This window comes from Dromiciops gliroides, chromosome 1 (assembly GCF_019393635.1).
Source record: "Dromiciops gliroides isolate mDroGli1 chromosome 1, mDroGli1.pri, whole genome shotgun sequence".
Taxonomy (NCBI): Eukaryota; Metazoa; Chordata; class Mammalia; order Microbiotheria; family Microbiotheriidae; genus Dromiciops; species Dromiciops gliroides.
Genome location: NC_057861.1, coordinates 536,185,419 through 536,211,392, shown reverse-complemented (window position 1 = coordinate 536,211,392; position 25,974 = coordinate 536,185,419). Strand labels below are relative to the sequence as shown.

The 25,974-nt window shown below is 39.9% G+C and overlaps 2 protein-coding genes across 5 annotated transcripts in view; one reads left to right on the top strand and one right to left on the bottom strand.

The window, feature by feature from the left end:
- C1H7orf50 (chromosome 1 C7orf50 homolog) overlaps positions 1 to 25,974 on the bottom strand; it is a 356,496-nt gene that overhangs the window by 222,810 nt on the left and 107,712 nt on the right. The window lies entirely within an intron of this gene.
- Positions 1 to 25,974, top strand: part of LOC122726439 — a 39,319-nt gene that overhangs the window by 4,747 nt on the left and 8,598 nt on the right. The window contains exons 2-3 of one of the 3 annotated variants that reach the window (XM_043964151.1): positions 8,812 to 9,000; positions 9,732 to 9,910. The gene's annotated coding sequence lies outside the window, so the exon portion shown is untranslated. Of the gene's footprint in view, positions 1 to 8,811; positions 9,001 to 9,703; positions 9,911 to 25,974 lie in introns of those variants that run through there. The other 2 variants (XM_043964166.1, XM_043964157.1) reach the window with 2 other exon arrangements.

The window sequence follows — 25,974 nt, the reverse complement described above, 5'->3', positions numbered from 1 at the left end:
TGTTCCCTTTGTATTTACTTTGTACATATTTTGCAAATATAAATTTGCATAAACTTTTGGGTGCATATGTTGTCTTTCCTGAAAGAATGTAAACTTTATAAATGTTGGGACTATTTAATTTATGTCTTTATATCCCCAAACTTAGCACAATGCCTAGCAGGTAGTAGTTACTTAATAAATGCTTATTATTTGGAACTGAAGAAAAAGATACTAAACTATTCATACATTTTGAGTTACCACTATTTAAGCCTTTTCCCCAGGAGATCAAAGAAAGAAAAAAAATGGTTTCACATGCACAAATACTTATATTGGCAAACTTATATTGGAAAACAGAGGGTTACTCAGCATTTGGGGAATGGCTGAACAAATGATGGAATATCAATATATTGGGATATTTTTGTGCTATAAGAAATGAAGGGATGATTTCATAGAAATGGGAAGACTTGTATGAACTGAGTCAGGGTAGAGTGAGTAGAACCAGGGGAATAATTTATACAACAACAATGACGCTGTAAAAACAACAATTTTGAAAGACTTTAGAACTCTGCTCAGTGCAGTGATCAACTGTGATTCCAGAAGAGTGATGATAAGAATGATTGCCCCGCCTCCAGACAGAGAGGTGATGGGCTAAAAACGTAGAGATTAGACACATATCTATGGACATGGCCAATGGGGGAATCTCTTTTGCTTGACTAAATGTATTTGTTACAAGGGCTTTGTTTTGTTTTGTTTTTCCAGTGCATGAAGGGGGAAATTGAAGGGAGAAAAAAATAACTACTTGATAACTGAAATAAAATAAAATTCAATTACAAATTAAAAAATAATGTTTGTTGAGTTCAAGCAATAGAGAGGAACCCTGTGGGGAATACTTGCTAGCTTGTCAGGGAAATTATCATGGAAGAAATAGAATTTGAACCGGGGAGGAAGTGGAAGAGTATCCCAGGCAAAAAGCCTGGAATGAATAATAGAATCAAGGTTAGAATATATATGACATGTGAACCACTGAAGAGATCAAGCAGGCTAAGGTCTGCAGAGGTAAATAACAGGATGCAAGGAGTTGGGAATTCCCCTTAAGCAGCGGCACCACAAACGTGCAATCTTTGCTAAAATCAAGGTGAGAGAAATAGAGGCATGCAGCAAGACTGACAGCATCACAAACTTGACATGTCAAAAGAGAATTCCTCCTTGGGGGCAGCTAGGTGGCACAGTGGATAAAGCACTGGCCCTGGATTCAGGAGGACCTGAGTTCAAATCCGGACTCAGACACTTGACACACTTACTAGCTGTGTGACTCTGGGCAAGTCACTTAACCCTCATTGCTCTGCAAAAACCAACCAAACAAACAAACAAACAAACAAACAAAAAGAGAGAATTCCTCCTATCCCCATCCCCCATCCCTCCACCTCTCTGGCTAATGTCCTATTTCGGCTAAGGGCACCACCATCCTTCCATGAGTGACCAAACTTCAAAAGTGCCAACAGTTAGACAATGGCTGTATAATGGAAGGATAATGATGTTATGAGTATAGATGACCAAGATGGAAACTCCTTACAAAGAGAGAAAGGATTACTCTTAGAGCCCTGATATGAGAGGGAATTCAGAAGGCAGAGAAATTCTATTTCTCTTATCCTTCTTTCCTAGGTTAGCTAGGAAATTCTGGCATGGTAGCTTAAAGAAGAACTCCACAGAGTTTGTGGGGCTGAGACTGTCCATCTGCCTATAGCATAATCATCGAACAGATGGGAGAAAATTTTAAAGCCCTTTCTTGACATCCTAGAGAAAATCAGCCAAATCACCCACTCAGACTTCCCAAGAGGAGGCAGCTGGAGACAATGTGGTTTTCTCAGATTAACGGAAAAGCTATGGGTCAGAGGGGGTGAGAGAGCATGTAGGCCAGCCAGCCCTGTCTGTCTTCCAGAAACTCTTAAATATGCCTTCCAGGCTGAGAAAGCTCAGAGAGGAAGGACTATTTTTGCTAAGTCAGTGCTGCAAGTGAAAGAAAAGCCAATACCACGTTGTATTTGAAGGCCTGTCTTGCATCCACCCAAGTAAGGGTGGTATCTGGGAAGCAGAGGATCTTCTTTTGGTTGGTATCTATAGGGCTGTTCCTGCTAGAATTCATTTCAATGTGGTTGATTTACATGTTGCCTAAAATACAATACATCTGGTGTAAGCACCCTGTGAACAACATTATTGCCACTTTGCAGATGAGATGGCTGAAGCTCAGCAGTGTTAAGTTAACTTGACCAGGATCACACAGCTGAAAGGGGCAGTTAGGAGTCTGACCTGAGTATTTTTACTCTACATCTGGTGCAATTTCATTATAGCCTCTCTCCCTCTAGTACATTTACAGTAAGGAGAATACTGTTGTACTCCTACAACCTCTGTTTTCCATATTATCTTTAAGAACCTCCCACGATCAAGGAGGTATATTCTGTAAAACTCCAGAACTAAGACCAACCTGCAGAAATAATGGGGAGGTAGATTTTGGAACAGTAGGTGAAAGAATTTTTCTACATCATTAGAACTATCCAACAAAGACTTGTGAGAAAGTAATCTCTGAGTCCACAGAAGAGCTCAGGAAAAGGATGAATAAGATTCAAACTATTAGGGAGAAAGATTTCTGCATCACGCATGTGGCTGTGTTCATGTAGATGTCCTCTTCTAACTTTAAAGATTCCATAACCAAGCCCTAAACCACAGGTCTGGTACCTGTGGTACCAGCTAGGTGGAGCAGTAGATAAAGCACTGGCCCTGGATTCAGGAGGACCTGAGTTCAAATCCGGACTCAGACACTTGACACACTTACTAGCTGTGTGACCCTGGGCAAGTCACCTAACCCTCATTGCTTTGCAAAAACCAACCAACCAACCAAACAAACAAACAAAAATAAAGAGAATTCCTCCTATCCCCATCTCCCATCCCTCCACCTCTCTGGCTACCACAGGAAGGTACCTTCCAGACCTGTGTTTTAGGGCTTGGTTATGGAATCTTTAAAGTTAGAAGAGGACATCTACATGAGCACAGCCACATGCGTGATGCAGAAATCTTTCTCCCTAATAGTTTGAATCATATTCATCCTTTTCCTGAACTCTCTGAGCTGATTCAAGATACCTCCTGCCTTTCTTCAGGTGTTGCTGATCATGCTCCTATTTGAGAAGACAGACAATTAAGAATATAATAATCAGAAACAGGATAATACCATGAAGAAGAAGACAACACTGTGATCTCAGAAATTTTGTATGCCACTATGCCAGGACAGATGTGTCAAACTACCAGGACCAGAATCAGATCAAAAAAAAATTTGAGAAATGTTTAACAAAATACAATACAAAAGATAATATGAATCTGCGGCCTTCTAAGTCAATGTGGCAAGAAGGATTTCATTTCTATTTGAGTTTACCACTTCTGTGCTAGCCCATTGCAACAGAGAAGGAAAGGATATAGAATCATAGATGGTTAGAGATTCAAGGGAGTTTTCAGAGGCCATCCAGTCCATCTGTTCACTAGCTAAGCTAAGCTAAGCTCTCTATTCAGAGAGCTGAAGTGATTTCCCCAAAGTCACACAGCTAGGTTGGTGTCACATTGACTTGATCCAAGAACCCTCAGTGCAGTGCTTGGTCCCTTACAACCACCTGTGCTTTTATGTGAGAGCTAAGACATGAAGGAGGGACCCCACAATGAGTACACTGACACTGACCCTGATCAGTCAAACATGTCAACTACATGCATTACAAAAGATCAGTGGGAGAAAAAAAAAAAATGTGAACAGGAGAAACTCTTTTAAGCACTCCTAAATCACACCAAACAGGTAGCTTGCCTACTCCTTTATGGATGGGGACCAGCCAGATGGATATAGTTAAAATGTTTCATTTACTGATCTAATATGCAAAGATTCAGTCGTACTTGTTTGTAATCCCAGTTCTACTACTAACTCACTGTGTGATCCTGAAAAAAAAAATCCCTTTGCCTCTGGACGTCATTTTCCTCATCTGTAAAGTGAAGAGCTGGATTAGATGATCTACAAGGTGCCCTGGGCCTCAGTTTCCTCATCTGTAAAATGAAGGTGTTGAACTAGATGTTTTTTTAAGGTTCCTTCTTGCTCTAAAATTCTATTACCATGAAATTTGATTACTACACCCTCCTGAGAAAATGTGCGACAAAAACCATGCACAGTCTTCATTCACCTCCCACGGAAAGCTCTGTTTTCCATCTATTATAGGCTAAATAAATTAGGGAAACTAAAAATCAGTTTAAATTAAACAGATTCATCAAAATAAAATGGCAATAAGAGAAGGGCACAGAGCAAGTTTCATTTTAGCCAGGCTTTCACCAACCCTTTGTCAAGGAGAGAAATTATTAATGTATTAGGCCCAGGAAGAACTGGGTACACTGAACAAGCTAACGACCTCTACTCAAAAAACCAGGGGTCAGTCAATGTGAGAAGGCCAGTTTTGGGGTGGAAAGCAACCATTTCCAGAGCAGATAATTCAGGTGTCTTTGGCTAAGAACACTAATCAATTCCGGCCTTTGGTGAATCACAATCTTTGAATTCTTGATTTATATAGTCCATTGTCTACTTCTGGCTCAGCCAAAGGTACAGGGTGATTTGGTAGATGCTTCATAAATGTTATTGAATTGACTGAATCTCAAAATATTCTTTCTCAGTGATAAATTACAGGGGACCCAAACCTTATTTAGGTTTGTGGGGAATGAAGAAAGGCATTTGGGGCTCAGCTCTTTGCTGAGGCTCCAGGAAGCCCCAATACTCACAAGCTTGATGGCTTTTAGCTTTTTGATCTGACAAAAATAAGCAGAAGCTGATCACACGTCAAGGGGAAAAAATGTCAAGTTGGGGGCTCCCCTCAGTTCCCAGCCCCAGACAAAAAAGGGCTCCAACTTACTCTCAGCAATAAATAGCTAGCTATGTGATTTGGCCCACTGATGAACTTCTAACCTATTTTCATTTCAGAAAAGACTCTGCAGTGGGTTACAAGGGAGATACCATGGTAACTTTCCTGGGTAGTGCACCAGGGAAGAACAAAATAAAACACAAAGCTGGAGTCAGGACACTTGGGTTTTGTTCTCCATTTAGCCACTAACAAGTTGTGTCTCCCCAGACATTTAACAACTTCCCTAGGCCTCCGTTTCCTAACTGTAAAATGAGGGGTTAAAATAGATGATGTCCCCCAAAAGAGAAAAAGACCTATTTGTACAAAAATATTTCTAGCAGCTCTTTTTGTGGTGGCTAAGAATTGGAAATCTAAGGAATGACCATCAGTTGGGGAATGGCTAAACAAGCTGTGGTATATTATAGTGACGGAATATTATTGTGCTATAAGAAATGACAAGCAGGATGACTTCAGAAAGGCCTGAAAAGACTTGTATGAACTGATGTATAGTGAGGTGAGCAGAACCAAGAGAACATTGTGCACAGAGACAACAATATTGTTTGATGAAGAACTGTGAATGACTTGACAATGATCCAAGGCAATCCCAAAGGACTAAATGATAAAGCATACTATCCACCTCCAAAGAAAGAACTGATATTGATGGAACAGACTGAAGCATGCTATTTTTCACTTTCATTTTTTTTTCTTTAAAGCAAATTTTCTTGTGCAAAATGACAAATATGGTAATGCTTTACATAACTATACATGTATAACCCACATCTGATTGCTTGCTGCTTCAGGGAGAGAGGAGGGGAGGGAGGGAAAGAGGGATAAAAATTGGAACCCTAAAGTATAAATAAAAATGTTTATTACAAAAAAAATAGATGATGTCTTAAGGTCCCTTCTAGCTCTAAAATTCTACATCGATTATGTTCCTTCTCCTACCTCTAGGCACAACAACCTAGAGGAACATAACTGACCCTGCCTGAGCCCCAAGGTTAAGTAGCCCAGAAGAAAATCAATCCTTCACACCCATTATATCTCCTGTCCATTTTATAACTGGGTTTTTATACCACCTAGTAAATGCTGCCAAGGATTGCAAATGGGCTGATTCAAAGGTGAAAACCCAAACAAAGGGACTCAATGATATCCTTCTGAGGCAGGAAATCATATCCTTCTAACACATCTGTTTAAGCTGGTTTCTGATGGTTCCATTCTATCGTGAAGGAAAGGGCAAAAAAAAGTGAGTGTGATTAGATTCATGTGCAATATAAACCCTATTCCTCAATATTCTCTAATGTATTCAGTCTCTCTCCTGAACTCTAGTTCTGAATCACTGTGGACATTTTGAACAAATTGAACATTTGTGCCTATTACAGATTTCAAACGGAATGTTCTCAGGTTTACCACGTCCAAAACAGAACTCCTTATGTTTCCCCCAAAACTCACAAACTTAGTTCTTTTTCACAAAATCCTGCCAGTCACCCAGATTCACAACTTCCAAACCATCTTTAATTCCTCATTCTACCTCAATTCACATATCTTACTGCCTTTACTCTATGATTAGATTCTTTTCCTATATCGCCATGTTGTCTCTCTCTCCATTAGAGTGTGAGCTTCCTCAGAGCAGGTGCTGTTTTTGTCTTAGGACAGAGTCACTGGAACAAAGTAGGCACTTCATAAATGCTTGCTGGGGGCGGCTAGGTGGCGCAGTGGATAAAGCACTGGCCCTGGATTCCTGAGTACCTGAGTTCAAATCCAGTCTCAGACACTTGACACTTACTAGCTGTGTGACCCTGGGCAAGTCACTTAACCCCCATTGCCCCGCAAAAAAAAAAATAAATAAAAAAAAATAAATGCTTGCTGATTCGACATCCAATCAACTGCCAAATCTTGTCAGTGTTATATCGATTACATCACTCACATATTTGCTCTTCTCTCCTCACATAGCTGCCACCCTCAAGTTCAGGGCTTCATCGCCTCTCATACTGACTGTTTTGATAACCTCCTATCTGGTCTTTTTGCTTAAGTCTCTCCCTACTTCAATCTGAGAGAAATTATTATTTTTCTCTTATAGTAATAAGACATTATCGAATTAAGACCAAGGTTTTCCCCCTCTTCAGCTTCCTCATTCAGAAATCAGCCTCTGAAGGCTATTTAGGCAACCTTTGAAGTGCAGAGCTGATAATGAGAGGGAAAACTCAGATCTGTTCAAAAGAGAAATACATTTTAATTTAGGTGAACTGACAGATTCTAGCCCATTGCCTTTTACTCAATCTAGATCAGGGCTTAAACTTTTTCCATTCGCATCCCCTTCTTACCTGAGAAATTTTTACACAACCCTGAGTATATAAATATATAAAATAACCTTGGGTATGTAGATATATAACATAACCCTTACTGTTGCCAAATTGTTTGTGACTCCCACATTCAGTTATATGACTCCATATAGGGTTCTCAACGCACAGTTTAAGAAGGTAGGGTCTAGGGGCAGCTAGGTGGCGCAGTAGGTAGAGCACCGGCCCTGGAGTCAGAAGTACCTGAGTTCAAATCCGACCTCAGACACTTAACACTTACTAGCTGTGTGACCCTGGGCAAGTCACTTAACCCCAATTGTCTCACTAAAAAGAAAAAACAAACAAGAAGGTAGGGTCTAAATTCCCCTTGACCAGGTGATATGGGTATAGATAAGTTCCTTGGACCAAGACTGAGTGATCAGTTCCATTCCCCAGACCCTCATTAGAATAAGCCCACTTCTGGGGCAGCTAGGTGGTGCAGTAGATAGAGCACCGGCACTGGAGTAAGGAGTACCTGAGTTCAAATCCGGCCTCAGACACTTAACACTTACTACCTGTGTGACCCTGGGCAAATCACTTAACCCCAATTGCCTCACTTAAAAAAAAAAAAAGAATAATCCCACTTCTCATTATAATGTTCATTCTCTAATTACTTGTTAACTAATCAGAGCTGTTTTCTGCCCTTAAGTGCACCCCCTTTTCCAAAGGCTTTATAAGTATTAAAGTTCAACAGGTTAGGTCTCTTCAGTTTTTGAGAGGATAACGAACTTTTGTTGTCTACGTGCTAGCTGTAGTTAATAAAATTGATTATAATTTACCCAGAAACTAGGTCTCTTGGAAATTTTTAGTCGACACAAATCTATCCTTTATTACAGCCATCAAAGGGCTATTCCTAACTCATACATCTGTCATTCCCCTGATCAATAAACTACAGTGGCTTCCTATTGCCTAAACCCTATGGTCTTTCACAACTTCCCTTACAAGCCTTATTATACATCACTTCCTTTCATGCAACAATTATGTTCAACCAAACTGACTTTCTCACTGTTCTTCACACATGATGCTCCATCTCCTGCTTCTCTGTCACTGCATGGGTCATCAGACCTTATGCCTGGAATATACTTCCTCACACATTTACTGCCAAACAATCCCCAGTTTCCTTAAAAGCTCAACACAAGGGCCACTTTCTAAATGAAGCCTTTCCTGATCTCAGATACTAGTGCCTCCCCATGCTTACAACAACAAAAATCACCATTTATTTGTTTATGGGTCTTCCCTGAAAAAGTCATAAGCTGCTTAAAGGCAAAGAATATATATATATATATATATATATATATATATATATATATATATATATATATATATATACACACACACACACACACACATTGTTTTTTCTACCTTCATATCCTCAGCATGATGTAGGGCAGATAAAAGGTACTTAAATAAATGATTGTTGAATGATGGAAAGTTTAACGGGTCTAGCCCTGGTAAATTGTAAAAAGAAATCAATACTTCTCAGCAACTGAGGCTGGCAAAATAGTTCTTTATCTTGTCCCTTTTCTCTCCTTTTAGACCGCCTTCCTTTTGTTTTTGTTTCTTGTTTTTTTTTTTTTTACTAGGTATTAAAGTAATTGAATACTCTGTCTCCTGGGTCCCTCATTGCTCTGGATGTTGCCAATCTTTACCCACCCCAATCCCTCTTAGAAGTCACCAATCTGTCTGAGCTGAATCTACCAGATAATAAAGAGCTAGAGCCATCTGATCTGTGCTAAGATGATAAAAGCTGCTCATGCCTTCATCTCACCCAGGTAAAAATGCCTCAATGGAGACAATGTCTTAATCAAAGAATGAGTCTTTGGGAGGTGGAGAGGAGGGATTTTCAGGAACTTCAAAAGGCTAGTGGGGAATATGTTTCTGGATGGTGGCAGGGGCCTTTGGGGACTCTTCTAGTCATACCTCAAATGTGACTTACTACTCCGTCCATAGGAGACTGAGTTCAGTGGAGAGTGAGTGACCTCTAGACTCTAAATTCCAGGGTACAGAATATAGCTGATCTTAATTTGAATAAAGGCAGAGCTAGAAAAATCTAAGGGATATTAACGAGAACATATGAGGGTATTTGCTTTAACTTCAACAGGTTTGGAGTGCCTTTTTTTTTTATCTTTATGGTTTGCTATGTCAGTTTGGGTGTGGGGGGAAATCAAGTCTTATTTTAGACAGTGGGACTATTAAAATTCAGCTACAGAGGTTGGCTTGAGTCTGGGTGGGGCTGTTCTGTGAAGGGGCCAACTTTTGGAATCTAAAGAAGGAACAGACTGGATGGCCCCAGTCACTGAGAAGTACACATACACACACACTCTACTTTCTTGTTCTAGGAAACCAAAATACCTCACTACGTAGGTTGATTTGAATTTTTTTAAGTCATGTGACAAAACCATGCTACTTAAAATGCAGTGTGTGTGGTTTGAATGACTTAAGACCAAATTCTTGTTTTCCTTGCATAACTGTAGACTTCTGTAGTCTGTGCTTGCCTACCCAGACTTATGTTCGTACACAGCAACTGAAGAAGGTGACAAGTATTTAGACGGCAGGCAAAGACTATAGCTACTTTTGAAATTAGAAGCTTTTCGTCCAGAAGTTAATTAAGTTGTCTTCGGACCAGGATTCACTGGGGAAAACTTACAGACAGTTTCAGGAGTAGAGCAGTCTGTAGCTGAGGTAAGTGCTTAACTTTGTTTAGCTTTGTTTTGATCTGTAAAACTTTGGCCCTGCCAACAAGAACAATCCTGCTTTCAATTTTAGTTCTCCCCCCTCCTTCTGATTTACAATGTTTTAGCTGTCTAGGAGACCAATGCAATTTCACATCTGTGGGAAGTTTCTTTCTCTTAAACTCAAGTTTATTTATAACGTTGGCTGGCTCTAGGGACCAACTGAGAGTGGGTACACTACTGCACATTCATACATACCCCCCATACACACACACACACACACACACACACACACACACACACACACACACACACACACACACACACACACAGAGTAGCAGAAAGAGAATTGGATTTAGAGTCTGAAGTAAGAATGGGGTTGTTACATCCTACATGTGTAATTTTAAGCAAGTTACTTAACATCTCTCTGGGCCTCAGTTTCCTCCTCTTATTAATGTTTGTTTAAAAAAAAATTAAGGAAGAAAAAGAAGAAGCTGTTTGGCTAAATGATCTATCTTTGAGTTCCTTTCCAGCGTATGATCCTATCTCTCTCACACACAAGCAGGCAGCCAAAGACCTTTATTTTCCTAGAATTTAGAACTGGGATCACTGATTAGATGGCTGAGGCCTTCTTCATTTAAGCAAGATTAGTGGTTCTCACCACAGCTGTCTCCTGGAGATGAAGGACATGTTATTACTGAGAGGAAACAGGACAGCTTCAATTGTTTGAGGAGTTTCATCCCAGAACAGAAACGGGGAGAAATTCAAATTCAGAAGAAAACAATGAACTTTTCATAGTAGGAGCATCTGGAATGTATTTGTCTCAGAGGAACATGAGACCTGAAAATGGAAGATTCCTCTAGCTGTTGGGAGGAAGGGGAGAAATAAATAGGGGAAAGGAAGGGGGGTGGTGGGGAAGGGTACAGAGTGGAGTTACATATAAGCAGCCTGGAATAACAGATATTGGTGCTTCCAAACTAGAGGGCAATGGCACAACTCTTGGTTAGAGAGCCAACTGGATTCTAGGTTAATACTTTAAAAAAGGGGGGGGAGGGGCAGATTTTCAAGTCTGATACACAGAGATGGCATTCATTATATGTAAGCAGTAGACATGTGGAGTGATTGGAGAAACTGGGAAAGACAGCCTCCAAAAGCAGACACCTCCTCTCTTCCCTACCTCAACCAATATCTATACCACTGATTCATGAAATTTACCCTAATTTATTCATTCCTTTCTTTAATCTCTCAAGTGGTATTTTTAAACATAAATATTCCTGGGGATAATAACAAATCAAGTCCCTAAAATCTTAGTATTTTAGTAGAAACTAGAGTTTAATACATTCCTTGCTTTCCTCAGCAACTGAAGCAGCAAGCTAGTTGAAGGAAGAGCCGGGGCCTAGAGAGGAGAGATAGAAATGTTTTCTAATGCCTTAGCTTCTTAAATTGTGGGTCGAGACCCCATATGGGGGTCACTTACTGAATGTGGGGGTTGCAAAAAAATTGGCAACAGTAAAAGGTTATGTATACCAATTTTATATACCTATATACCTGGGGTCTCAATTTCTCAGGTGTAAAATTTCTCAGGCAAAAAGGAGTCACAAGTGGAAAAAGTTTAAGAAGCCCTATTCTAACCTTCACAATACTGCTGGGAATCTAAAGTATTCCAAACCTCCACTGACTCACCACCCATTCCTTCCTCAATCATACAGAAAAAGCTCTCAAAGATTACCAGTGCCTTTAGAATAGCTAAACTCTATACCTGTTCCTCAGTACTCATCCTGAGATGAACTTCCGGCAGCTTTTGATAGTCTTTCATCGCTTAGCTGCAGCTTTTTTTTTTTCTTCCTGGTTATCTTCCGACCTGTCTGAAAATTCCGTCATCGGATCATGACTTATCTCCTTCCTTTCCCCCTACCCCTAGTCCTACCTCCCCAAAGAAAATGGTTGCCATAAAGGTTCTTTGCCAGTTCTTTCTCTCTTCCCTTCTCTCTATACTCTCACCCTTGGTGAGTTCAGCCATTCTCAAGAGTTCAATAATTACTTCTATACAGTTGAATCCCAAGTCTATATATCTATTCACCATCTTTCTCATAAGTGCCAGTTCTACATTTCCAAATGACTTCTGGACAAATCCAGTCAGTCAAAATATTTTGTTGGCAATCTATCCTGGATACAGCCTGTTTGTATGGAGTTGTTTGCACGCTGTCTCCCCCATTAGACTGTGAGCTCCTTGAGGACAGAGACTAGTTTTGCTTTTCTTGCACTTAGCCCAGCGCTTGGCACATAGCAGGTATTTCAATCTTTATTGACTCCTGCCAGCCATGCAAATACCTAACTACATATAAACAAGCTGGACTAAGGATAATTTGGAGAAAAATCAAGAGATAAAAGACCCAAGAATTAAGGGGAGTTGCAAAAGGCTTCCTGTAGAAGGTGAGATTTTAGATGGGACTTGAAGGAAGTCAGAAAAACCAGGGGGCGGAGATAAGAAGGGAGAGAATTCCGGGCACAGAACAGCCAGAGAAAATGCCTGGAGTTGGGAGGTGGAGGTTCTTGTTCTAGGGAAGGCAAGGAGGCCAGTGTCACTGGATTGTAGACTATCTGGGGGCATATAAGAAGACTAGAAAGGCTGGGGACAGCAAAGAACAGCTTAGACCTAATAGATTTTCTATTTGATTCTGGAGGTCACAGGCAGCAAAGGAAGCTGAGTGTGTGTAGTAGGAAGGGGGTGTGTGTGACATAGACAGACCTGTGCTTTGTGACGATCACTTTGACAGCTAAGTGAAGAATGGGCTATGAGGGGGAAGAGACTTGGGGCAGGCAGAAACTTTCACAGGCGCACCAACCTGGCAGGCTACTCTACTAGCCAAGGCCTAAGGTGAAAAGGGCTTGCACCAGGGTAGAGGCAATGTCAGAGGAGAGACAGAGGGATATGCAAGTATGTCTCCAATGTTTCAAGATTTTTAGCTACTGCCATAATAAGCCAGCACAGGATAGACACAGGTAAACTCTAGTTTATTTATCTACTTAAGAGTGGGGTAGAGGGCAGCTAGGTGGCATAGTGGATAAAGCACCAGTCCTGGATTCAGGAGTACCTGAGTTCAAATCTGGTCTCAGACACTTGTCACTTACTAGCTGTGTGAGCCTAGGCAAGTCAGTTAACCCCCATTGCCCCCTCCCAAAAAAAGAGTGGGGTACATGGTATCACAGATGACATTTCTACATTCTTCCCTCCACAGCTACGTGAGCCAGAGAGAGTCCCAATAGAAGTCAGTCAATAAGCAGGAGTTAAGGGCCTACCATTGCTTTAAAGAAGGGGGACAGGGGGCGGCTAGGTGGCGCAGTGGATAAAGCACCGGCCCTGGATTCAGGAGTTCCTGAGTTCAAATCTGGCCTCAGACACTTGACACTTACTGGCTGTGTGACCCTAGGCAAGTCACTTAACCCCCATTTCCCCGCAAAAAAAAAAAGAGAGAGAGAGAGAGAGAGAGAGAGAGAGAGAGAGAGAGAGAGAGAGAGAGAGAAGGGGGACAACTCCCTTGAGTTATTAAGGTTCTCATACTTTTCTTTTTGTAATCCATAAATATTAGGGGGAAGGGAGGTACTGAGAGATATTTTGCTGAGACATCATATAGAGGGAGGGAGATAGGAAGACAACACTAAACAAAATGGAGTTTGCTGTGTCAACTCTTAGATAACTTTCCGTTCTTAAAAAAAAAAATCCTCTTTCAACACATCAAACCAAATCCAAACCCCAAACCAAACTCAATGTCTTTCCCCACAAATGTGCCCCTCTTCCCAACTTCCCTATTTTTGCTAAAGAGTACTGGTAGCATGACGCATGTTAAACTTAGATATAAGAAGTTCAAAACCCACTTGAGACACTTAGTTGCCATGTGACTGTGGCGAAACCACAATCTTTTTTAGTCTCTGCTTCCTCATTTGTAAAAGGCAATATTAACAGCATCTACTTCATAGACTTCGTGAGGATCAAGCGAGATAATGCATAAATCAATCTCTCTCTCTCTCTCTAACTTAATTAAAAAGCAATAAATATGTGACCTGCCATCACCATCATCATCCCAGAAATCCAGGTCCATAACCTTGGTAGCAACAGGGTATATATAGTAGAAAGACTTCTGGGCAGCTAGGTGGCCCAGTGGATAAAGCACCAGCCTTGGATTCAGGAAGACCTGAGTCAGACACTTGACACTTTCTAGCTGTGTGACCCTGCGCAAGTCACTTAACCCTCATTGCCCCGAAAAAAAGAGAAAAAAGAAAAGACTGCTGACTCTGCGGTCAGGTCAGAGAACCTCCGTATAAATCCTTCCTCTGATAGTGGAGTCACTTAACCTTCCTGATTCTGTAAAATGAATGGGTTGGACTAGATGGTTCCTGAGAACCTCTCCAGCTCTACACCTATGATTATAGGATCCCATGAATCAACTGTGACTCCTCCTTTTCCATCTCCCTCCATAGGCAATTAGCTGCCATCTCCTGTAGATTCATGAAAAATGCTATCCACTCCAGGGAAAGAACTGATGAAGTCTAAATGCAGATCTAAGTACACCATTTTTCACTTTATTTTTTCATGGTTTTTTTTTTTTTGGTCTGTTTTCTCTCAGAACATGACCGATATGGAAATATGTTTTGCATGATTGCACATGTATAACCTATATCAAATTGCTTACCTTCTGCAGGAAGAAGAAGAGGGGAGAGAATTTGGAACTCAAAATTAAAAAAAACAAACAAACAACATTAAAATTGTTTCACATGCAACTAGGGAAAAAATAAAGTATTATATTTTTTAAAAGATTCTACCTTTACAGCATCTCTCACCTTAGCTACTTTTTCTCTACTCACATCCTCGCCATGCTAGGCTAGTTCAGGGCTTCATCACCTTTCAAAAGGACCACAGTTGCGGCAGCTAGGTGGCACAGTGGATAGAGCACCAGACCTGGATTCAGGAGGACCTGAGTTCAAATCTGGCCTCAGACACTTGACATTTACTAGCTGTGTGACCATAGGCAAGTCACTTAACCCCAACTGCCTCACCAAAAAAACCCCCAAAACAAAAAACAAACAAACAAACAGCAACAACAACAACAAAAACCCCAAAAGGACCAGTTTCCAGCTTGGTCTCCTGCCCCCAGCATCTCTCCAGATTCCAAATTCTTCTCCACATAGCTGTGGAAATAATTTTCCTAAGGCATAGATCTAACCACATTTCCCAGCAAAACAAACAAAAAAACCCATTGGTGGCTCCCTAATGCCTGTAGGGTAAAACAGAACCTCCCTTTAGCCTAGTATTTAAGGGTCTCTACAACCCAGTCTTTCCCATTTCATGGCACTTAATGCCTGAACTTGATGTGCTTTCTCTGGTTTTCCTGCATAGGTGCAAACCATCTCCAATCCCAGCATTATTCTCCTCCTTCATCTCTGCCTTTCAAAATTCTTACATTCCCCCTTCAAGGCTCACCTTAGGGTACTCAATAAAACCTCTTGGGTAAAGCCTTATTATCCAAGCTATTAGAGCTCCCCCTATTTAAATATTCATAAAGTCTGTAATTTGGTGTCTCTTTTGCTCTTTGCTCCCTCATAGAATATAACCCCCCTGAGGGCAGGGCCTACTTTGTTCTTGGTCTTGGTATCCCAAGGGTCTGTACCCATAACAGATGCATAATAAAGAAATACAGCTCTGCCCTATGGACCCAAGTCTAAGTGAAAGTTTTGGCTTCCCCCCAGATTAGGGGGGAGAGGAGAAGGGTGAGGAGGGACAGGATGCTGCTTGTTTTATTTCCTGGTACATTGCTAGAGGGGGTTGAAACATCTTAAGGTACTGCTTCAGGATTTCCAGGCAAACTGTGGCTTTGTGAAAGCTGGACAACATCTCTGGTCAACAGTGACTTGAAAAGTTAGGAGTCCTCCCTGGGGCTTTCTACTCCCACTCATTTTAATTCTCTCCCTCTGCGGTTCTGTCTGATTCTTTTGGAAGGTAAATGAGTTCATTAGGAACAAGAATGGCTGGGGGAAAAAAAAGAAGAAAGAAAGAAAGAAAGAATGAATGGCTGAAAGGAAACTCTACAATTAGAGTTTACATTCTTAACCAAAGGGTCTAGGGCAAAACCAGGGTAGAGCTGAGTGGTCCAGTAAGCCGCATCCCCCACCCCCAACAGTAAATACACGGTAGGTGGATATGGGAGAAAATAGCAAGTACAGGGCAAAAAAAAAGTTGGGGGACAGGGATTGGCAGAACCTCTGAATATAGACCGAAGCATACTAATTTTCACCTTTTAAAAAAAAAATCGAGTCTTCTTGTACAAAATGAATAATACAGAAATGTTTTGCATGATTATCCATGTAAACCTATATCGGATAGGTTACCATCTTGGAGAGGAAAGGACAAAAAGATCAAATTTGGAACTCAAAACTTTTTTTTGAAATGTTAAAAATTGTTTTAAAATGTAATCGGAGAAAAGCTAAAATATTATTTAAAAAAGAAAAAAAGGGGGAGGGAAAAGAAGGAAATACCCAAGAACAGACACAAATAGATGAAAAGTTTCCATAAATCATGCTGGTAAAGAGATGCCTATGTCCACACCATTAACTTTGTATTAGCGGAAATAGAATGCCATTGACCAAAATGAGACTTATGGAAACTTCAGGAGCTGCACATTCATAACTGGGGAAGGAGGTGGAGGGATCAAGTGAGAGATAAGGGACAGAAAAAGTTTTGGTGCTGCACTGATACCACACCCCCCAAATGTTGAAAGAGGAGCCAAAACAAGGGTGAATGGGATTTATTCTTAAGGTAATAATAAAAGCCAATATTTTTAAGGTTTGCAAAGTGCTTTACATGCTAACTCTTGATCCTCACAACAACCCCTGTTGGGTAGGTGTTATTATAATAACCATTTTTCAGATGAGGAAACTAAGACTGAGAGAGATGGTTAAGTGACTTGCCCAGAGTCACGCAGCTAGTAAGTATCTAAGGCAAGTCGTCCTGACTCTACTTCTAGTCATTTGTCACCTAAGAAAGGTATAGAATAGCATGGGATTTGAATGGAAAGCCTGCAGTCTCTAAAAGCATTATCTATATCAAGGAGTTCTTAATCCATCTCTAAATATGTAGCTTGATCACTTCAAATTAATCTCCAATTGGCAAAGACTCCAAGCTCTTGGACTTTCAAGTCGTCTGCTTTCTCACATCTTCCTCTAAGGCTTTTCTGCTAATCGTCTACAAGTAAACATTTTATGGTACTGTTAAAGAAAGGAATCCTGGGTGGAATCTTGTTAAAGAGAATAGCAACAAAAGCTAGCATTTATAGAGGACCGAGTGCCAGGCACTATGCTGAGTGCTTTACAAATAGATGCTCTCATTATTCCCATTCTGCAGATGAGGAAACTGGGGCAAAGAGAGGTTAAGTGACTTGCTCTGGGTCATTAGATTATTAGGTCTTTGAGGGCAGGGGCTGCCTTTCTTTTCATTGTGTGCCCATCACTTAGCACAGTGTCAAGCACATATTACATGCTGAAAAAGTGTTTATTGGTTTTTATTGAATTGGTCATACAAGCTATTAAATGACTTGAGACTAAATTTGAACTCAGGTCTTCCTGACTCCAGGCCAAGCACTCTATGCGTTGTAACACTAAACTGCAAAGAGAAGAATTTCTTAGTAATGAAAATAAATGATCATGTTCTTATTTATTTGTTCTGAAAATGGAAGGTTTTTTTGTATAGAAATTTTACCTTTAAAGTAGAAAACATCAATACACACACACAGAGTAGGTCATATACACGTATCATCCAGTTCAATCCAAAAAAGTAGTCATCTAGACATTGCTTAAAGGCTAAACCCAGACCTCTTCCACTAACCTCTCCCAAGAGCAAATAAATTTTGGACAGTTGCAGTTGTTAAGAAATTTCCTCAGTCCAATTATTCCAAGGAACTTCTCTACCCTCACCTCCCCCTACCCCACCCCATGTTCTGTTCTGTTCTAATCTAATCGAGTCTAGTCTAGTATAATCTTACCTAGTCTAGTCTCTCTTCCACATAAATCTTCAAATATTTGAAGTCAGGCACAATTTCCCTTCCTCACCCCATTCCTCAACCCTTCTTTTTCAAAGGCTCACCAACCCCAATTTCTTTAAAAATTTTCTAGTTAGTCCCTTCACTAAACTGGTAACTGCCCCTCCTCCCAAACAAATATTCTTGTTTAAACTTATGAATGTCTTCAAAAATATGGCAGCTCCCTCAAATCTCCTCCAATGTTTGATGTGTGGTCTAAAGGGGGCAAAGTACAATAAAACACAAAGAAGGTCCTTCCTCTCTAGAGCAGGCATTCTTATTTTTTTTAATTTTTAATTTTTTTATATTTTTGCATTTTTATTTAGTTTTTTTTCCATTACATGTAAAGATAGTTCTCAACTTTTGTTTATATAAGCTTTTCAATTTCAGATTTTTCTCCCTCCCCCCTCCCCTAGACAGCAGGTAATCTGATATAGGTTATATATATATATATATACACACACATAATAACATTAATCCTATTTCTGCATTAGTCATGTCATAAGAGAAAAATCAGAGCAATGAGGAAAAACCTCAAAATAGAAAAAACAACAGCACCCAAAACAAAAGAAATAATATGGTTCAATCAGCATCTATACTCCACAGTTCTTTCTTTCTTTTTTTTTTTTCTTGGATTTGGAGATCCTCTTCTATCATGAGTTCCCTGGAACTCTTCTGTACCATTGCATTGGTGAGAAGAATATAGTCCATCACAGTAGATCAACACTCAATGTTGATGATACTATGTACAATGTTCTTCTGGTTCTTCTAGAGCAGGCATTCTTAACCATTTTTGTTTCATAGACCTCTTTGGTGATCCGCTGACTACCTCTCTATGGATTCCTTTCTCAGGACAAAGTTTTAAGATGCATAAACTAAACTAAACTAAAAATCAATTATATTGAAATAGTTACCAAAATATTCTAAAAACAAGTTGGAGGTTAGGAATCTTTACTCTAGATACCTGTAGATTAAGATCATATCAGCCTTCTTAGCTGCCACATCTCAGCTGCACTATTTGTATGTGTGTGTTTGTGTGTATGGGACAATGAGGGTTAAGTGACTTGCCCAGGGTCACACAGCTAGTAAGTATCATTAGCTGCCACATCTCATGGCTGTCTCAAACTAAACTTGCAGTCCACCAAAACCATTCATTTTCACCCCGACTACTTCCTGATAACCCCCCCCCATGTGTTCTTGTACAATATTTGTGAACTCCAGTATAGGACTTAACACTGAATCTCAGGAAATTTCACCCTGTAAATTTCAGCCCAACATTCTATTCTGAGATCCTTTTCTTGATTCTGTCACTCCCTCTATTAGCTGTCCCTCCCATTTGATAAGCACACCATCTATATTTGTTCAATCCAAGGCAATAACAAAAAGTTTTGACTAGAGTAAGGAAAGACCATGGTTAGGGAACATGCTGGAGTACACTAGAGACATCCAGGTAGACAATTCCTTTATACATCCATCACTTTTTGGTATGGTCAGTTACCCCGTTAAAAAACTGCTAACTGTACTATCACGTAGTTCACATCTTTCCTTTTCCATGTGGTTTGTGAAAAAGCTTGTCAAATTTCTTGCTAAAATCTAGTATCTATATTTATAGCATTCCCCTAAGTCTAGTAACTATACTCCCCCAAAAAAGAAAATGGGGCATGTGGATTCAAAATTCAGGTTAAAAAAAATTAACTAATTTATTGGTACACCAAACATGAAGGAGTAGGCCTAGAAGCAATGCTCCTATGCTTATCTATATCACCAAATGAAACTTTTGGGGAAAATGTAAATTTTTCAAAAGTATGGACCCTTCCCATAGGTAGTCTGGCCAAAAGTTTTTGCAGAATTCCATAACATGTTTTAAAAACATATGAAAGCACATCTCTACATTATGAATATATATGCTCTTTCTCTTTAAACCATTACATGGTTGCCTAACATGTGGCCTCATATGCAGTAAGCACCCAGAAATACATACTTGCTGAACGGACTTGAACATTTTGGGGTGGTCATAATTATATACTATTGTACTGGTGTTGACTTAGAGTTAGCTTTCAGATTTTTCATCCACAGGAAACCTAAAGAAAGACTAACCCATCATCTACTCTACGGTCATAAGAATACATGCTAGTACTGCATAAAGGAGAGAGCAGGGACTAGGTGCCTAAATATTAGGGCTTCTCTCAGCCATCAAGTACAACCTTCTCATTCAAGAGAGATGTTAAGTGACTTCTCTAAGACCACTCAAATGGGAAGTGGTGGGGCTGGTCCTCTGACTAAATCTAAGTAGGCATTCTTCTATACCATGCTGCCATTCCTGGGCAGGGAACCTTCCCATGGCAATTCTCTAGTGACATAAGGGGTCAAGTGTGCATTTCTTAAACTTAAAAATTGTTCTCAATGCTTTTTGGCCAATGAGGTGGCACAGTCACATAACCACCACCAAAATTCTCAGACGTGGACTCAGTGGGATGGGGGAGGTACAGCTAGCTTTTATATAAATAGTCAACTCAAGTAAACAAGCTTAGGCAAACTTTCCAGCCCGTATGTTCATAAATAAAAGACTAATGCTATTCCCTTCCCTCTAAGATTACTTCTAGTTTATCCTGTCTATACCTTATTTGTACACATTTTTTTACAAGATGTCTCCCCGTTCCATAGTGAGCTCCTTGAGAGCAGGGACCATTTTTTGCCTTTCTTTGTATCTCCAGCCTTAGCACAATGCCTGGAACATAGTAGGTACTTAATGAATAATTGTTGATTTTACTTGATTTGATTTGATCTGGAGCCAAGGGAAACATGAGATAATTGTGTGTCTGATACAATGTGGGGACTTGAAAGTAGGAGGAAGAGGCTGTAGCCCATGATTAGTCCTTCTGAATTCAGATTTAGGCTAGTTTCAGGGGGACAATAAACGTGTACACCGAGATTTCTGTACTCTGTCTTCATGCCAATTCCCTACATACCTATATTTTCTGTGAGCCTCAGAATTTTCTTATTAAGATTAGTAAAAATGTTACTTTGGGGCAGCTAGGTGACACAGTGGATAGAATGCCAGGCTTGGCATCAAAAAAGACTCATCTTCCTAAGTTTAAATTTAGCCTCAGACACTTAGTAGCTATGTGACCCTGGGCAAGTCACTTGACCCTGTTTACCTCAGTTTCCTCGTTTGTAAAAATAAGCTGGAGGAGGAAATGGCAAACCATTCCAGTATCATTGCCAAGAAAACACCAAATGAGGTCACAAAGATTTGGACACAGTTGAAAATGAATGAAAGACAACAAGAAAGTTTGTTGGGTACTTGGGGATTATTTGAGGAAATGGATGAAAAGGAGAAAGAATATTCTTATTCTTATATATTTCTTAAGCACTTGATTACAGTCAAGTGGTTGGGGATGGTTGGGCTCTTCGAAAAGGAGGAATCTGGTCTGGCCTTTCAGATAGGACTTAGGATGGAGCTTGGTTCCCACCATATCACTTTTAGCTATGTAACACAGGCCAGCTGCATTCCAGCTTGGTGTCTCTGCTTCCTCCACATAATGACCAAAAAAAAAAAAAAAAAGCCTACCCTACAGGAGTGTGTATTCCTGAATTCATTCCCCAACTAAGGCAATCATCACCATTGTCTGGAGGAAAAAAGAAGTTCTAAGGGCATACTCAGACCCTAAACAAGATATCTCTCTCTCTCTCTCTCTCTCTCTCTCTCTCTCTCTCTCTCTCTCTCTCTCTCTCTCTCTCTCTCTCTCTCTCCCTCCCTCCCTCCCTCCTCTCCCCACCCCCAGAAAACCTATATTGATTATAGTTATATAAAATTGCAATATAGACCCAATGAAATGTCAGCCTCAGAAGACTCAAAAATAGCACTTTATTTATATTTCTACTCTCTTGCACAAGATTATTTTTCTCAATACATATGAATGAACACAACTGCAAGCTGTCTCTTTAGGCTTAATGCTGTTCGTGGAATTATTTTGTCTTGAGGCAAAGAGAAAGGAAAGGGGAGAAAGGGAAAGGCCCAAATAGGTTGACAGTATCTCTTTAACATTACATGAAAATATTAGTTTCTTGAAAACAACATCACTTCACAAAAGCAGTATAAATACATGAAATTTTAAAATTTGAAATTAGGGCTATTTAGTTCAGATAAGTAGATATAGATATGGATATACATATACGCGCATACACACAGACTCAAAATTAGGCTAAGGTGTGTGTGTTGCTGGTTCCTTTGGTTCCTCTTCAAAATACCATTTTAATATCAGTACCAAGGCTAGATCTCAATGTTTTGTCATCGAACATATCAAAACACTAATCAGCTCTATCCCTACCGTAGATATGGCAGTTTTCCAGATAAAAACCACTTTAATTAACTAGCAAGTTCCTAGACTGTGCCTGGACAATGAGCCAACCACAAAAGCTCTGAACCACAGAGTGAGACTGAGATTCCATGTAAAAGAATTTGACACAGTTACTCAACAGTTCACTTGGCAGAAGGTTTGGAAAGAGCTGAGTAGGCAGCAATAGAAACATTAATAGAGCCTGAAGGAGCAACAAAAGTTTACTTCTACCAGGCAAAAGAGATAACAACAAAAGAAAGAAAAAGTAAATCTCTTTAGGCCAAGGAAAGGAAAGAATTCAATCCCAAGGAAAACATCATCAGAACAAGGAGCCTTTTATCTCTTCTGTATCTATAGGAAGAGAAAACAGGATTAATTAATCCAATGAATGGCATTTATTAAGTCGAAAAACTCCAAACCATATATATGGCCTATATCTCAAATCAAAGATCAAAATCAAAATTAAATCAAACCAAAGATCTAGAAGAGACTTCACAGGGAACCTAATTGAATGCCTAAATTTTTTAGCTGAAAATAGAGGTCTAAAAAGAGGAAGTAATTTGCCCCCAAATCACATGAGTTGGGACCAGCCCCTAAGCCTTGAGACTCCCTGAGGTTCATCCACAACTTCATGCTGCCTTCCTTTATAGCAACGGTTTCTAAAGAGTATGCTGAGGGGCAGCTAGGTGGCGCAGTGGATAAACACCGGCCCTGGATTCAGGAGTACCTGAGTTCAAATCCGGCCTCAGACACTTAACACTTACTAGCTGTGTGACCCTGGGCAAGTCACTTAACCCCAATTGCCTTACCGAGGAAAAAAAAAAAAAGAGTATGCTGAAGCAGGAGTTCTTCTGGGGGTGCTATGAAATTTTGGACATTATGCCATTGCAAATCAAAGAAAACTTATCAATAATTCTGTTTCATCTGGATTTTGCTAGTTTGGCCTAGAAAGTACAGTAACTATAATATTTGCTTTTAAAAACTCACCTGTTACATAGATGCACTGACATCAAAACGCATCAGGTTCTGTAGCTGCAAAGAACTCAAAATAAAAATGGCTGCTCTTAATGAAAGGAAACTGGGCATAAGTGAGTCTCCAAATTCTCTTGCAAAGTTGCTAACCTAAATTGTTCATGGCAAAGAATTCGGTGCCAGGAGGGGCAAAAAAGGAAGTTTGAGGACCTCTGCTTTAAAGAATATCTACCTGGGGCAGCTGGGTGGCGCAGTGGATAGAGCACCGGCTCTGGATTCAGGAGGACCTGAGTTCAAGTCTGGCCTCAGACACTTGACACTTACTGGCTGTGTGACCCTGGGTAAGTCACTTGGCCCCCAATTGCCTCACCAAAAATAAAAAATAAAACATAAAACAAAACAAATAAATAATTTTTTAAAAAAAGACTATCTACCTGTGCCAAATGCACAAATTTTAACCATTAAAATGACTTATCTATAGTACTACTGCCATTTTTAGGAATTCATAGAAAAATGGAAACCCAAATTAAGCAATTAAATCTTCAGAGGCCTGTCTGTGTTCAGAAGGATTTTTCTAAAGGGTTAGAAATGTTTTATCAATATATTTGAAAGAGATCTTCCCAGAGCTTATGTGTACTGGCATGGGCAATTTTGACCTTAAAATGATTTTTTTTTTTTTGGAAGAAGCTACCATAAAAGGTTGCTCTTTAGGTTTTTTCTTGGCTCTATTCTTTCTCATCATCATTCAATTTAATAAGCATTTACTCTGCACCTGCTATCTGCCCAAGCACCATGGAGATAAAAAACAAGTAGAAGAAATAATTCCTGCCCTCAAAGAGCTTACAATCTATTTAGGAAGCTGATGCAGACATGAAACAAAAAAGAGCGTAACTCTATAACAGTATATCAAAGTAAATATAACATAGGGTGGTATAGTTCAAGCATATATAAGGGCTTAGAAATGGCAATGTAGTATAGCAGAAAAAGGCAGGTATCTATCAAGAGACCTTGGTGCTAGTCCCAGCTCCACCACTAAGGAGATATGTTCTTCCTTAGGTTGCTTTATCATCTCTGGCCCATAATGTCCACATCTTTTTTGTTTGTTTGTTTTGTTTTTGTTTTTTTGTTTTCTGCATGGCAATGAGGGTTAAGTGACTTGCCCAGGGTCACACAGCTAGTAAGTGTCAAGTGTCTGAGGTCGGATTTGAACTCAGGTCCTCCTGAATGCCACTGTGGGGCAGCTAGATGGTACAGTGGATAAAGCACCGGCCCTAGATTCAGGAGGACCTGAGTTCAAATCCGGCCTCAGACACTTGACACTTACTAGCTGTGTGACCCTGGGCAAGTCACTTAACCCTTATTGCCCCTCACCAAAAAAAAAAAAAAAAAAAGACAAAGGGTCTGGGGTAAATTATTTCTAAAGCCCTTCCAACTCTAAAACAAAAACAAAAACAAACACAAACAACATTCTATTAATTCTATGAGTCCACTCTTCTCAGTAATAGAAGTAGTTGGTTTTGGCAAGGAAATCTTCATGAAGGCAGTGCATTATGTACAGGACTATGAAGTACGTATAAGAAGATAAGAAGTGTGCTATCAAATTAAGGAGAAGGTCTTTTGGGTGCAAAAGTATGATAAAGGTACAAAATTAGTAATGAAGACAGTATTTGCAGTGAATGGGAAGGTGACTGAAGCAAGGGCGATTTGAGAAGTAGTAAAAAACAAGGAAGAATTGGTAAAGTAGGAACACTAATTGACGGAAAACCCTCAAGTCAGGCTAAGGGGTTTCGATTTGGTGAAACTGGGGAGCAGTTGTTTGTTCTTACAAAAGGTTATTAATATCCTCACACTCTAAAAGAAAACTATAGAGAATATAAAGGAAAAAAGACATAAATAGTTCTACTGGGCCACAGCTTGGAAAACCCAGATAATGAACTTCTTTAATCATCATTTCATCTACTAATGAGATAACTCAAAAGAAAAGCAGATGAGTCCTGCCTTAAGGTTTGTCCATTCCTATATGGGGAGTAAGTGAGGGGGGTTGGGGAGATCCAAAAAGACAGATGTTCTAGCATTAGCACACTAGGCAACCAGTCAAAATCCAGCTGGGCAGTATAATTTCAGCACTCCAAAATTAAATAGTAACATCACTAAGAGACCATTGAACTCAAATAGTCAAAGGCTATTAAGTGAGCACAGGATTCCAATGATGAGCTGGTCTGATCAATTAAAGCACCAGACTTTTCCAGGGCAACAATACTCCAAACTCAAATGGATAAGCTCGACTCTCAGCAGACCAGAATTTACCACCGGGTCCCAGGTGTGTGGACCAATATTAAACCAAACTCCTCCTCTTTAAATCGACCCCTTTGAGTCCCTATGGAAACAAGGGAAGTCTCACAGGCTTGTGGGTCACTGTTGACCTAACCTCTTCCTTATTCCACTCCCTAAAAAATAAATAGTAAAGATAATAGTAGATTCTTTGAATTACACCTTTTCCTCACATAGTCTTTGAAAAAAATTATAATAGTTACCATTTAGAGAGGGCTTACTATGTGCCAGGCACTGTGCTAAAGGGCTTCACAATTATCCTCCCATTTGAGATAATAAGGACAAGAAAACAAAAGTCCCAGAAGATCTTAAGCCGGACTAGGAGGAAGCCGCACTCAAAGCCATCAATACAACTGCTTGGG